Source organism: Mya arenaria, chromosome 6, assembly GCF_026914265.1.
Source record: "Mya arenaria isolate MELC-2E11 chromosome 6, ASM2691426v1".
NCBI lineage: Eukaryota > Metazoa > Mollusca > Bivalvia > Myida > Myidae > Mya > Mya arenaria.
The window spans coordinates 30,992,175-31,006,962 of record NC_069127.1 but is presented as its reverse complement, the minus strand read 5'-3'; positions in this window follow the sequence as shown (position 1 = coordinate 31,006,962).

The window sequence follows — 14,788 nt, the reverse complement described above, 5'->3', positions numbered from 1 at the left end:
CATACTATTATTATTAAGACCTAGAATAACAATAGGTGGGGTAGGGGGAACTATTTTCCCTCGACATCGGTTAAGACCCATTTACAATTTTTCTACACAGTTTAAGAACGATTTTTTTCTTCGTCGTTTGTAGTGTGGGTGCGTTGGAATATACCATTCTATGTCAAAATATACACATCCATCCTATAACACAATACATTTTAATAGCTATTGTCAAAACAGTTTGTATATAATATAATTTATATTAATAATAATAAAATAACATTATTTATAGAACATGTCTTTCGCATTACACAAATTAGATATTGTGAATTTAAAAAGGATTTCTAACAAGTAAGTAAAAATTAATTTAACAATTGTATGAATGTCGCTGTCTGACCAGGCAAAACTAGGGTGTAAAATCCAAGCATAAGATTCCACCCCATAGAATTACAAATATAAAATGAAGTTGACAATCCAATTTAAAAAATACGCAAAAACTGAACCGCTACTGGTCGATAATGAAATGTTAAAATAAACAAAAACTTAACATAAAATTATTTATTTGAATGCCTTTTAGGGCAAACGTTAAAATAAAGATTATAAAAATCAAAATGATATTTACATTATTTACATATTATATCAGATGGATTATCATCCGGGGGAACAAATAATAAATCAGGAAACGGTTGATGAATTGTTAAAGTTACTTATAAATGCAGGCCCGAAGTAAAGTAAAGTCTCTAAGTATTGGAGTGTGTGGTATTGGTATCCCTCTCGCTGTGCCATCTCATCTGGGTTTGAATACCAATCTTCATGACATGCTTAAGGAAGATGGCTGTTGATGGTAATATAATATGATAAGCATAATTATTAAATTTGATCAATGTACCGGAGTCCATAATTTAAGATAAAACATTGGTAAGTATCGATGTGATCGTATATACTATTATTATTATATAAAAAGTTTGAAAGGATATCATACTTTTATTATTGATTCCTCATTTTGATACCCTTTTGAATTATACTATATTATATTATAATTACAAATTTTGGATATACCATCCAACCGGTACAACTCTATAACTAGGTCAATTGTGTAACGTTCTTATTGATATCGGATAGGTAAATATCAAATGTCAATCAAAGGAAAAGCGAAGAAACAGAGCAAATAATTCGACAATGACGTATAACGGAAAAGGAGAACTGAATAAAAATACATTTAAACTGATGCACATATAAAATAAATAAATGTATTAGATATATAAACTTTGCTATAAGATATATTTACAGTAACATAATATTAACTTGCACCCAAAAATTTCTTCGACTCACATCAGAATATAGACGTAAACATTTGCTTTTACTTTTCACAAAGGTTCAAAATATTGGATAATGTCATTTAAAGGTAATCTATAGTTTGTCCTTTCCTCAACATGCTTGCGTTGACGTCTTTAAAGATTGTTGGTACTAGTCCTATGGAGACACAAAAGGCACTTACTAATCTTTGTGTTGTGCATGGACGGGAACCAGGATACATGCGAGCAATGCACGTTTTGTCTATTATAATGTTGAAACGTGGTACTCGAAGCAATTCCACATACTATTCGTTCATTTGAATTTCTAACACCAGCAGTATCGCCCGCTGCTTGTTGAGGTCAATGTTTCTTATTCCTGAGCTTGTGACGAATGTGTAAAATTATATGGTAAACGATTGACATCTTGTATTTTGTTTCAGACGTCCCGGATACCCGTGGGTTATTGACGATTCGGTACCTGTGTTTCAAAATATCTACCTGTCTATACCCTGTTACAGACTATGTTTATTAAGTTTGTTGAATGCATCACTAAGTTTTATAAAGGCTTGTTTCGAACATTGCAATCTTAAATTATTTCATGATAAACACCAGTTCCCTCTGCTTCATCATAGACTGCAGATTCTACTATCTGTGTGGCATCATTCACAGATCTTTCGTCTGTTATGGCTGTAATGTACATATCATTTTGAGAAGCACCGTCGTTGTCACGAGGTCGATTGTTGATATGACGTCTGTATAGCGACCACACATGGCTAAGTGCTAACAGATTAACAACAGATACCAAAATTGTACAAATAATGATAAAAAAGTGCCTAATGTTTGTGGTTGAATCATCCTTTGTCTCAGATCCAGATGTATTAAAGACACCTGTGGTTGAATCATCCTTTGTCTCAGATCCAGATGTATTAAAGACACTTTTGTTTGAATCATCCTTTGCCTCAGATCCAGATGTATTAAAGACACTTGTGGTTGAATCATCCTTTGCCTCAGATCCAGATGTATTAAAGACTCTTGTGGTTGAATCATCCTTTGCCTCAGATCCAGATGTATTAAAGACTCTTGTGTTTGAATCATCCTTTGCCTCAGATCCTGATGTATTAAAGACTCTTGTGTTTGAATCATCCTTTGTCTCAGATCCCGATTTGTTTAAGACGTTTGTCTTTGAATCATCCTTTGTCTCAGATCCTGATTTTTTAAATGTGTCTGTGTATGAGTCGTTCTTTATTTCAGATTCTGATATTTTAGATATGTTGTCTATATCGTCCATACAAATGAAAGCATTTCCATTCGAACAATGCTCTGTCTCCAGATAAATGATTCCATTGAATTTTGTCATTGATAAACATGACCAATTTTCCTCGCCATCATCCTCAATGGCTTTAAAAACTCGAAAACTGCCTAGCATTACTACATAACTAAAAGTTGTTCCTAAGCGTGGAAAAAACGATGTTAGGGTTCCACTGTAAAGCCAACATTGTCGATAATGCTCAAGGAATGAGTTTTTGTCTTCGGTGAAAAAAAATTCTCCCATCCTAGGTTGACAGGTGCTACTAAGATCACTATCAACACCTTTGGTACATATGCCATGTAAATTAGATGCACATTTAGTGTTGAAGTAAGTTATTGGTTCATCCTTACGAAACCAAGCTCCAAGGCAATTGTAATCTGATGATTTATACCGAACATCAAACTGCGTTTGGTCCCCTATCAGACTGAAAACGATTATCCCCTTGTGTATGTCCATGAAATCATTTACCAGACATTCCGATGTACGTGGAAATGTGAATGAATGATACATGCACAAACATGAATCTTTGAAACTCCCAAAAAATCCCATCGAGTATAAAATCAGATCACAGAAAACGCTGCATTCGTAAAGTATGTTTGAAAAGAACGTCTTCTTTCTTGCGAAATCCTGGTTGTTAAACCGCATGCAAGTATGGAGAGCTATATAGGGTCCAGTTTGAGCCTTCCCTTGTACCCATACAGATTCCCCGTCATTTAAAAGCCCGTCGTTTACACCAAGTTCAGCTGTCATGTTGATCAATCCATCGAATTTAAGCATTTTCTGTGTAATAAGACCCCCGCGATTGTGACAGCTCACTTTTGCATCTGTGTAGTTGCTTAAATATTCTTTGTCCCCTTGAACAATCATTAATAAATACGCATTTATAACCAAAACAAGCATTTTACTTGTCTTTACGAACGTTTCCATGATGATCTACTAGATAAATGCTTAGGAAAAAATGCTGCTAAAAGAAACGATGCATGTGAGCACGTACACACATTATGCGGTTAATCTATTTCACAATTGTAGGATACAACGTCACAAGCACCTGCTCTAATAATTCCCTGCATGATTGATAATGTAAAAACAACAAGTAAATATGTTTTTCTGTACCATGTGCTTTTGTATTTTTTTAAGAATAATAGTTGCGCAACGAACAAGGAAATTCACTTAATGCTTGAAACAGTTTACTTTTTTAAGTAGGGCATGGCGTAAGCTTGACCCCGCTGACATATTGATATATTTCGTAATAAAATTATGATTATTTCACATATTTAAGATACGCAGTTTGGTATCATTGTTCAATTTATAACCAGGGTTCGGTCACAAGATGCAGGTGTTATCATGCGTATTTAGTTATGTCTGACAGTTAAATGAATATATGAAGATTTTGAAGGATTTGAGCATCGAAGTAATAGTGACTTTGTAATTAATGTATGAACTTTCGTTTAGATTGATAAAAGAAAAGCCGAGAACATTAATCAAGTGACAGCTCCAGTGCATGTACGTCATGTATAAAACAGAAGCGACAATCGGGGCGTTACGCGAGCACTCGGAAATCAGACAGCATCAGAGACTTATTAAAGAAGGCACAAAATGTTGTTTTTTTAGAAACCGGTGGTGGTAAATCTGAACAGCTCATTTGATAAGTGTAGTACCTTTGTGTCATAGTCTGGTAGTGAACGTTTACAGACATCAGCCATAATGGGAGGAAATGAAAGACCAGGGCCATCAACATTAACACATATTAAGGCCACATGTGCATATACAGTATTGCTTTCAAAATGAGCCTAAAAAAATACGCATGAATTTAATTTAATTCACCAATCATATTTCATCAGAGAGGGAAAACAAATCCCATGCACCGATATTATAAAAGGATAATTTTGTTTTGAATAACTCGTTTCAAAATTTGATGCATGTTGATTGCTAACAATATTATTCATTCCGATTTTCATGGTGATTTTTTTTAAAAAGATTCGTAAAATTAAAATGTTTCCAGCTGCTCGTTGGGTAGCTCAATGAATTGCTGGTATCTTATTTTAAGCCGTTGATATATTGGCAATACTTTGTAGATTTCTTGCCTCCTGGTTGTGAGGATGAATTCCTTTTAAAAATATAAAGCTGAATATGGCGTCTTAACATAACTAACATAACATTTGTCGTACTATATTGCCTCTCTTTCATCTATTCAATCTAAATGTAAATAAGTTGTCCTAAAACAACCGTATGGCAATGTCGAAAATTACAATATTTATATGAAAAACTACCGAAACAAGTCCAGTAGTCGAAAGTTTAAGTATAAACCACGTTTAACTGCACAAGGTCAGCGTAAATGACGTAGAACACGGAAAAAAAACATTATAAAATATAAAAATACAATATATATTTGCAAAAATCTTCTTTCAAATTAAAAACCTAAGTAAACAAATTAAATAAAGTGACGTCATGCGCTGAACATTCCAAGTGAACCAAACCAATGAAAAAACGGTTTACACGCATCTACAATTTTTTAATCAAATCAAAGGACAGAAAGCTTAGTTATGTTAAGACGCCATATTCAGCTTTATATTTTTAAAAGGAATTCATCCTCACAACCAGGAGGCAAGAAATCTACAAAGTATTGCCAATATATCAACGGCTTAAAATAAGATACCAGCAATTCATTGAGCTACCCAGCGAGCAGCTGGAAACATTTTAATTTTACGAATCTTTTTCAAAAAAATCACCATGAAAATCGGAATGAATAATATTGTTAGCAATCAACATGCATCAAATTTTGAAACGAGTTATTCAAAACAAAATTATCCTTTTATAATATCGGTGCATGGGATTTGTTTTCCCTCTCTGATGAAATATGATTGGTGAATTAAATTAAATTCATGCGTATTTTTTTAGGCTCATTTTGAAAGCAATACTGTATATGCACATGTGGCCTTAATATGTGTTAATGTTGATGGCCCTGGTCTTTCATTTCCTCCCATTATGGCTGATGTCTGTAGACGTTCACGACCAGACTATGACACAAAGGTACTACACTTATCAAATGAGCTGTTCAGATTTTCCACCACCGGTTTCTAAAAAAACAACATTTTGTGCCTTCTTTAATAAGTCTCTGATGCTGTCTGATTTCCGAGTGCTCGCGTAACGCCCCGATTGTCGCTTCTGTTGTATACATGACGTACATGCACTGGAGCTGTCACTTGATTAATGTTCTCGGCTTTTCTTTTATCAATCTAAACGAAAGTTCATACATTAATTACAAAGTCACTATTACTTCGATGCTCAAATCCTTCAAAATCTTCATATATTCATTTAACTGTCAGACATAACTAAATACGCATGATAACACCTGCATCTTGTGACCGAACCCTGGTTATAAATTGAACAATGATACCAAACTGCGTATCTTAAATATGTGAAATAATCATAATTTTATTACGAAATATATCAATATGTCAGCGGGGTCAAGCTTACGCCATGCCCTACTTAAAAAAGTAAACTGTTTCAAGCATTAACTGAATTTCCTTGTTCGTTGCGCAACTATTATTCTTAAAAAAATACAAAAGCACATGGTACAGAAAAAACATATTTACTGGTTGTTTTTACATTATCAATCATGCAGGGAATTATTAGAGCAGGTGCTTGTGACGTTGTATCCTACAATTGTGAAATAGATTAACCGCATAATGTGTGTACGTGCTCACATGCATCGTTTCTTTTAGCAGCATTTTTTCCTAAGCATTTATCTAGTAGATCATCATAGAAACGTTCGTAAAGACAAGTAAAATGCTTGTTTTGGTTATAAATGCGTATTTATTAATGATTGTTCAAGGGGACAAAGAATATTTAAGCAACTACACAGATGCAAAAGTGAGCTGTCACAATCGCGGGGGTCTTATTACACAGAAAATACTTAAATTCGATGGATTGATCAACATGACAGCTGAACTTGGTGTAAACGACGGGCTGTTAAATGACGGGGAATCTGTATGGGTACAAGGGAAGGCTCAAACTGGACCCTATATATCTCTCCATACTTGCATGCGGTTTAACAACCAGGATTTCGCAAGAAAGAAGACGTTCTTTTCAAACATACTTTACGAATGCAGCGTTTTCTGTGATCTGATTTTACACTCGATGGGATTTTTTGGGATTTTCAAAGATTCATGTTTGTGCATGTATCATTCATTCACATTTCCACGTACATCGGAATGTCTGGTAAATGATTTCATGGACATACACAAGGGGATAATCGTTTTCAGTCTGATAGGGGACCAAACGCAGTTTGATGTTCGGTATAAATCATCAGATTACAATTGCCTTGGAGCTTGGTTTCGTAAGGATGAACCAATAACTTACTTCAACACTAAATGTGCATCTAATTTACATGGCATATGTACCAAAGGTGTTGATAGTGATCTTAGTAGCACCTGTCAACCTAGGATGGGAGAATTTTTTTTCACCGAAGACAAAAACTCATTCCTTGAGCATTATCGACAATGTTGGCTTTACAGTGGAACCCTAACATCGTTTTTTCCACGCTTAGGAACAACTTTTAGTTATGTAGTAATGCTAGGCAGTTTTCGAGTTTTTAAAGCCATTGAGGATGATGGCGAGAAAAATTGGTCATGTTTATCAATGACAAAATTCAATGGAATCATTTATCTGGAGACAGAGCATTGTTCGAATGGAAATGCTTTCATTTGTATGGACGATATAGACAACATATCTAAAATATCAGAATCTGAAATAAAGAACGACTCATACACAGACACATTTAAAAAATCAGGATCTGAGACAAAGGATGATTCAAAGACAAACGTCTTAAACAAATCGGGATCTGAGACAAAGGATGATTTAAACACAAGAGTCTTTAATACATCAGGATCTGAGGCAAAGGATGATTCAAACACAAGAGTCTTTAATACATCTGGATCTGAGGCAAAGGATGATTCAACCACAAGAGTCTTTAATACATCTGGATCTGAGGCAAAGGATGATTCAACCACAAGTGTCTTTAATACATCTGGATCTGAGGCAAAGAATGATTCAAACAAAAGTGTCTTTAATACATCTGGATCTGAGACAAAGGATGATTCAACCACAGGTGTCTTTAATACATCTGGATCTGAGACAAAGAATGATTCAACCACAAACATTAGGCACTTTTTTATCATTATTTGTACAATTTTGGTATCTGTTGTTATTCTGTTAGCACTTAGCCATGTGTGGTCGCTATACAGACGTCATATCAACAATCGACCTCGTGACAACGACGGTGCTTCTCAAAATGATATGTACATTACAGCCATAACAGACGAAAGATCTGTGAATGATGCCACACAGGTAGTAGAATCTGCAGTCTATGATGAAGCAGAGGGAACTGGTGTTTATCATGAAATAATTTAAGATTGCAATGTTCGAAACAAGCCTTTATAAAACTTAGTGATGCATTCAACAAACTTAATAAACATTAACCTCAGCTGCAGTCGTTTAATCTCGATAATATCAAGAAAGATTTGACTTTAGCAAACGGCAGGTCCTTTGATAATTTTATTCAAGTCTAAGGGCCATCCTAAACATATGCGAAAGCCATTGACTGCGATTGACCATCTATCCTCAGAATATCTAATCGACACCTGCCGGTTACGGTAATAAAGTTCCTATGTTCCTATGGCATTTTGACCAGTAGCTAAATATAAGAATGATTACCTAAACATAATTAATATTGGCGGGTAAAATGTATTACACATACTTGACTTCAGTAGTCCTGTCTAACTTGTTTCGGAAGTTTATCGTTCCATTATGCGTCCACGTCAGCACCACTTTATTGTTACGTTCGTATCAGTACTTTTTACTTTGACGCCATACTTTTTTTGAAAGAAAATATTTTCAATCACAGATCGTTGGAATGTTTGCGTTGTTCTTTATTTAGAAGCATAGTTTAAAAGTTTAAAACACAAAACAAATGATTATGCATTTCACTTTTATTCATGTCAAGCCTGCCAAACCTGTCAAGTTTCGGGCCAATCAGTAACGGAACATGGTATTTTGAGCTCCCTCAATAGTTGATAAATTTTTCCGTTAGTAAATAAACGTATATAATAAAACCACCTGAAGACTGCTTAAATCTAATTGTTTTATCTATAGCATTGTATATACGTTTTGTTGACACCGAGACTCTGAGTGTAAAATATACCGTAAATGTTGAGTTTACTCTTCTTCTGATAACTCACTCTGAAAACAATTTTTACCAGACAAACTAGAATATATTTTTGTACATTTCTAAAAAAAGGCCCGTCTCAAAATAAAGACCACCATAATAATGATAATGAAACTCATAACAATGATAATAATTACAACATTTGTTGTTTCGGATTCTTCTTTGTTTGATGATTCTTGTATTTGATCCACACAAATTAATGCATTTTCGTTTGAACATTTTTCTGTCTCCATATAGGTGGTTCCATTGAATTGTGTGATTGAAAGACATGACCAAGTAACATTGTCATTGTTTTCACCATCATCTTCAATAGCGTTGAAAGCTCGAAAACTGCCAAGCATAACTGTATAATTCAAAGATTCTATTATGCCTGAATTAAACGGTATAAGGGTTCCGTTGTAATGCCACCATTTTTGGTAATGCTCAAGGTGTGTACTGTTTTCTTCGTTTAAACAAAAGTCTTCTATCCTAGGTTGACAGTTGTAACTAAGATCAGTATCAACACGTTGTGTGCATAAGCGTAGATGTACATTTCGTCTTATAGTAAGATGTTTTTCCACTTTCCTGAAACGATGCTCTGAAACGAGGCAGTTGAAAATTGCTGAATGTGATTGGACATTAAACCGCCAGTTTCCTATCAGTCTGAATACGAATATCCCCTTGTTTATGTCCATGAAGTCATTTTCTAGACATTCCGGTGTATGGGGAAATCTGAATGAATCATGCATGCACAAACACGAATATTTGCAAATTCCTAGATATCCATTTGAGTTTAAAAACTGATTACAGAACACGCTGCATTCGTAAAGGATGTCAGAATAAAAAGTCATGTTTTTTGCAAAACTGTGTTTATCCTGGTTGCGAAACTTCATGCAAGTATGGAGAGCTATATAGGGTCAAGTTTTAGCCTGCCCTTGTACCCACACAGATTCACCGTCTTTTAACACGCCGTCTTTCTTTACACTAAGTTCACATGTGATGTTGATTAATCCATGGAATTCAAGCATTCTTTGTGTAATAAGACCGCCGCGATTGTGACAACTCACTACAGAATCGGTATAATTTCTTAAACGGTCTTTGTCCCCTTGAATAATACTGACTAAAACCACAATTATAATTAAAATAAAAAAATTACACGGCTTAACGAACGTATTGAAACGCTAGGTTGTTTTTTTATACTGTGTTGACGCCATGCACATCTCATTTCATTTCGGCATATGTCGGCGCGATATTTGAAATCGATATGAAACGCCACTATGAGCTGCAGTCAACCTGAAATAAGAAAGTCCCATTTTCAACTTTCACCAGGCTGTGATTTTTCAAAATCCTGAAAATGAAGCCATTGCATGCATTCAGTGGTTTTGGTGAGAGAAAACAAACACAACTAAGGCAGAAGAATTACTTACGAATCTGAACATCAACACATTTTTTTTTCTTCACATCACAGCCCCATAAGTGGTGGCTCACTTTTTAATTTGCGTAGTTGATTAAATTAATTGAGTAATACTGAATAAAAAGTAAATTTAGCCTACACCTTATGCTTGTCAAATTGACATTATTGGTAAGGGCATAAGATCATACAAATCGTAACCCTAAAAGTCATGCATGGTTTTAGTTCATAGCAGGGCCAAACTGAAATGTACACACAATAAAAACTGAAATATTGTAGGAAAGCTGTTAAACCCAGAATACAAAAACAGCACAACGCATAATATATTTATACAGAATATTTACACATATAAATCTTTATTCATCAAAACACTGAAAACCAGAATACAAAAACACCATAAGCCAAATAGATACATTTAGAATAATTCTTTACCATAATCCAAGATATAACTTTAATCCAAAATGAGACTATTTGACAAACACTTAAGGTATGAACAATACATAAACACTAAATGTAATGGAGCGAAATAATGTTAAGCTAATTCATTCACATACACATACTCTCTCTCTCTCTCTCTCTCTCTCTTCTCTCTTCTCTCTCTCTCTCTCTCTCTTCTCTCTCTCTCTCTCACTCTCTCTCTCTCTCCCCCCTCTCTCTCTCTCACACACACACCCACACCCACACACCCACACACGCCACTCGCATAACACCCACGCATGCACTTTACGCACAACACTAGAACAATATTAAAGGCTTTGACACTCAAATAGCGTAAAGAAGCCGACGATTTTTTATTGTTGTAAATTGCAATATTAATTTTTTTGAATTGAACTCTGAAAACCATTTTATATTTTACCTTTATTTGGGCTCAAGAGTTAAGTTAAACGATAATTTAAAATTGTTGCAAGCACAAGAGCAATTAATTAACATCCTATATAAAGACTTATATTCAATGAACGTTGCCTTAATTTCGTCATAATTGATACAGTCAAACTTGATAACCAGATTATTTGTTTTAAGTGTATTACATTTTAACCTACCCTGTCGTAAACCAAAGACGATATAAACTATTTATAACACTAATACTATAAACTATATATCGGTTAATCAGCTCTCGGAGCCTATTAATGCGTATTGTATCTTTTTAATCAATTATATGAATGCTTTCGGCGTATCAAATTATTGGTAGTTCTACTTGTCCACTGATTTTACATTTATACCCAATTACTGTTCCTCACACATCTGTTGAATATTGTGTTGCCTAATAGGTAATGAGCTAATGGCGTGGCGGGCAGCAGTGGGGTTGTATGATAGCTGTAGGCTAGCAAAAGTCTTTCAAATCTACTATTTTATTTAATCCTATTCGAAAATGCATTGACTTTGCATTTTCATTGATATTGTTTGTTAAAATGTCCTTGCACTATATAGTCAAGTACGAATTGGCCCATGGAAGAAATGTACTTTTGAAACTCGCAACAACTGATCACTGATCAATAGCATAGTTCATTGAATTCACAAACTCACAATAGATAAGAATTACTAACACATTTATTCATGCCACTCGATCTGTTGTATTTATTAACGTGTCGTATACTACTTACTCGTTCGGGTGATATTGAAACTAATCTTTGTCCACAAAAAGATGAAAATGGGTGTATTTCCATTTTACCCCAAATTATTAGAGGCATTATTGGCGTTATGTCAATCAGTACAAACAGATTCATATGTTATGTACACCAGTAAAACACATCCACATGTTATGCACATCAGTACAAACACATCCATATGTTATACACATCAGTGCAAACACATCCATATGTTATGCACATCAGTGCAAACACACCCATATGTTATGCACATCAGTACAAACACATCCATATGTTATACACATCAGCACAAACACATCCATATGTTATGCACATTTAGTTTGTTGAAAGCAGCACGAGTTTCCTGAAGCTGTATTTCGAACCCTGCTAATTAAAACTGCATCCTTCTAAAATCGCTGGTCTGTTGTGGCTGTGATGTACATTCCATTCTGTGAAGTCCAGTTGTTGTATCCTGGTCGGTTCTTTAAAAGACGTATGTAATCTTGATAAGTTGTATATGTCGTGGCTAACATTTGTACAAATGTATGCATTTTCATTCGAACAATTTTCTGTTTCCAGATAAACGTTTTCATTGTATTTTGCGATTGATAAACAGGACCAAGTTATATTGTCCTCGTTTTCTTCAATATCCTAATTAACTTTATTAACTGAAGAATGCAAAGATAATATTATGCCCGATTCAATTTGTAAAAGAGTTCCATAATCCAGCCAGCAATATTGATAGTGTTCAAGGAATGTATCCTTGTCGATTATACAAAATGTTCCATTTGCAAGCATGGTTATACACTCGTTACTAAGAGCGCTATTAACACGTTGTGTACATATGCTGTATAACGTTGACATACATAAAGTTTTAAGATACGATGTTTTCCTACTTTCCTGATACGAAACTCCGAGGCAGTTAAAATTTGGAATTTTTGAGTGAACATCAAACTACAGGATTTCTATTAATCTGAAAACGATTACCCCCATATGGTTGTCCAAGAAGTCGTTTTCTAGACATTCCGGTGTATGTGGAAATCTAAATGAATCAGATATGCACAAACACGAATCTTTGTTAATCCCGTCGAGTGTAAAATCTGGTCACAGAACACGCTGCATTCGTAAAGGACGTTTGACTAAAATGTTGTGTCTCTTATAAGACTGTGTTTGTCTTTGTTGTTAAACGTCATGCAGGTATGGAGAGCTACATAATGTCCAATTTGAGCATGCCCTTGTACATACACGGATTCGCCGTCCTTTAACATACCGTTGTTTACACCAATTTCACATGTGTTGTTCAATAATCCAATAAATTGTAACAGTGTCTATGTAAAAAGACCTCCCCGATTCTGGCAACTCACTTTAGCATGTGTGTAATTGCTTAGATAGTCTTTTTTTCCCTTGAACATCAGTAATAACATACAACTTAAAATTAAATCAAGAAATGTTGTTGCTTAACGAACGTCTTGACATTCATTTAATGCACGGCGAGGTCTTCTTTTTCAAATAAGGATTTATTATATATAGTTTAAGGAATGCCCCGAGTTAACCTTTTGCTTACAGTCGCTCACGTAAGCAAACTGTTTCGTTTTGTATCCCTGTTGCATCGCTACAAATTCACTGCCAGCAGGGAACTGACATAATTATTTCATAACAAAGTTTGTTTTAGAACGCTTATTTCGCATATTCAAATATTGAAGTTTTGAAGGAGTTTTACGTAGTGGTATCCAAACAAGCTAGACCTTGCCACGGCTCTGATTATCACCGGTAGGATTAGTCTTAGTCAAGGCTCTCTACCTCTCTGCAACGCAAATGTGAACTCAACGTGGAGCTTGGTTGGTCCCCTTTTAAAAGGCGGAAAATAAAGGTTTTGTTTTAAATTAAATGCATAATTATGTTTTACTCATTTGACTTTAATAATTTGATTTGCGTACAGATATGGCGCTTTTTTACATGAGGAAATTGTGGCCACGTAGCTATTAACTAAAACGATTATTAATTTACTCATTTTTTATTTGTGCACAAATTATATGTTTTTGTGTTGTTATTAATCCTTAAATTCAAATCAGCTTAATATGATAATGCATACATATTAAAAACATTTCATGGCATAACCCTATTTTGTGTGCCTAAACAAAATGTTTCCATAACGAACATCCCTAACAACATTTTTTTTCATAAAAATGGTCTTTTCAAATTTGACACTAATCAATTAAAAGTTCTTGAAGAAGCGGGATCATAAATGCTGCCGTCAACTAATAAATATTTATATTAAGGTCGCTGCTTGTATATAGATTATTCCTGATTTAACAAGTAAAGGCCTGGTTTCGTCGCATCTCGGGGTTTCTAGTTTTATTTGTTTTCGATGTGGTTTGAGAAGAATAGGAATCCGATGTCAGAAAAACCTTGAGGAAATGGAAGCAATTTGATATGTCAAATCTAAATATGACCCCAAAGGCATCAAACCTGCTACTGATAACGGGAGATGTTACTGAATGTTCATAGATAATAAATTTTATTTTATAAGGTTAAAGTATTTCAATACTGTGAATGGCGGAATGATTAGTAAATTACTATGCAATCTTGATATAAATATTTAAGTAGAAGCTAGCGCTATATTAATGTTATCTGGAAAATCAAATGGTCATTAGACTAGTCAGAGATCATTCAATTAACTCGTTTAAGCTTTAACAATTAACCTATATATAAGGAATGTTAATTTGAATGTAGAGTTTTATTAAATGGATCTAATTGGCAAGCGTAAATTAATAAATTATGGGCTTTGGTTTTATTTAACCCTTGACTGCGTTTGCATAAATAGTAGTAATTAATACGAATCTGTCAGTAGAATAAAGCTTTTAAAAAGAAAATTAACACTTATATGTACCCGTTTCCTTAAAACAGACCTTACCTTTCATGTAACTTAAACCAGGTACATCGAACTTAATATTTATTATAAATATACCTCCCGTTTTTGTTAATATCTACATAGACCTT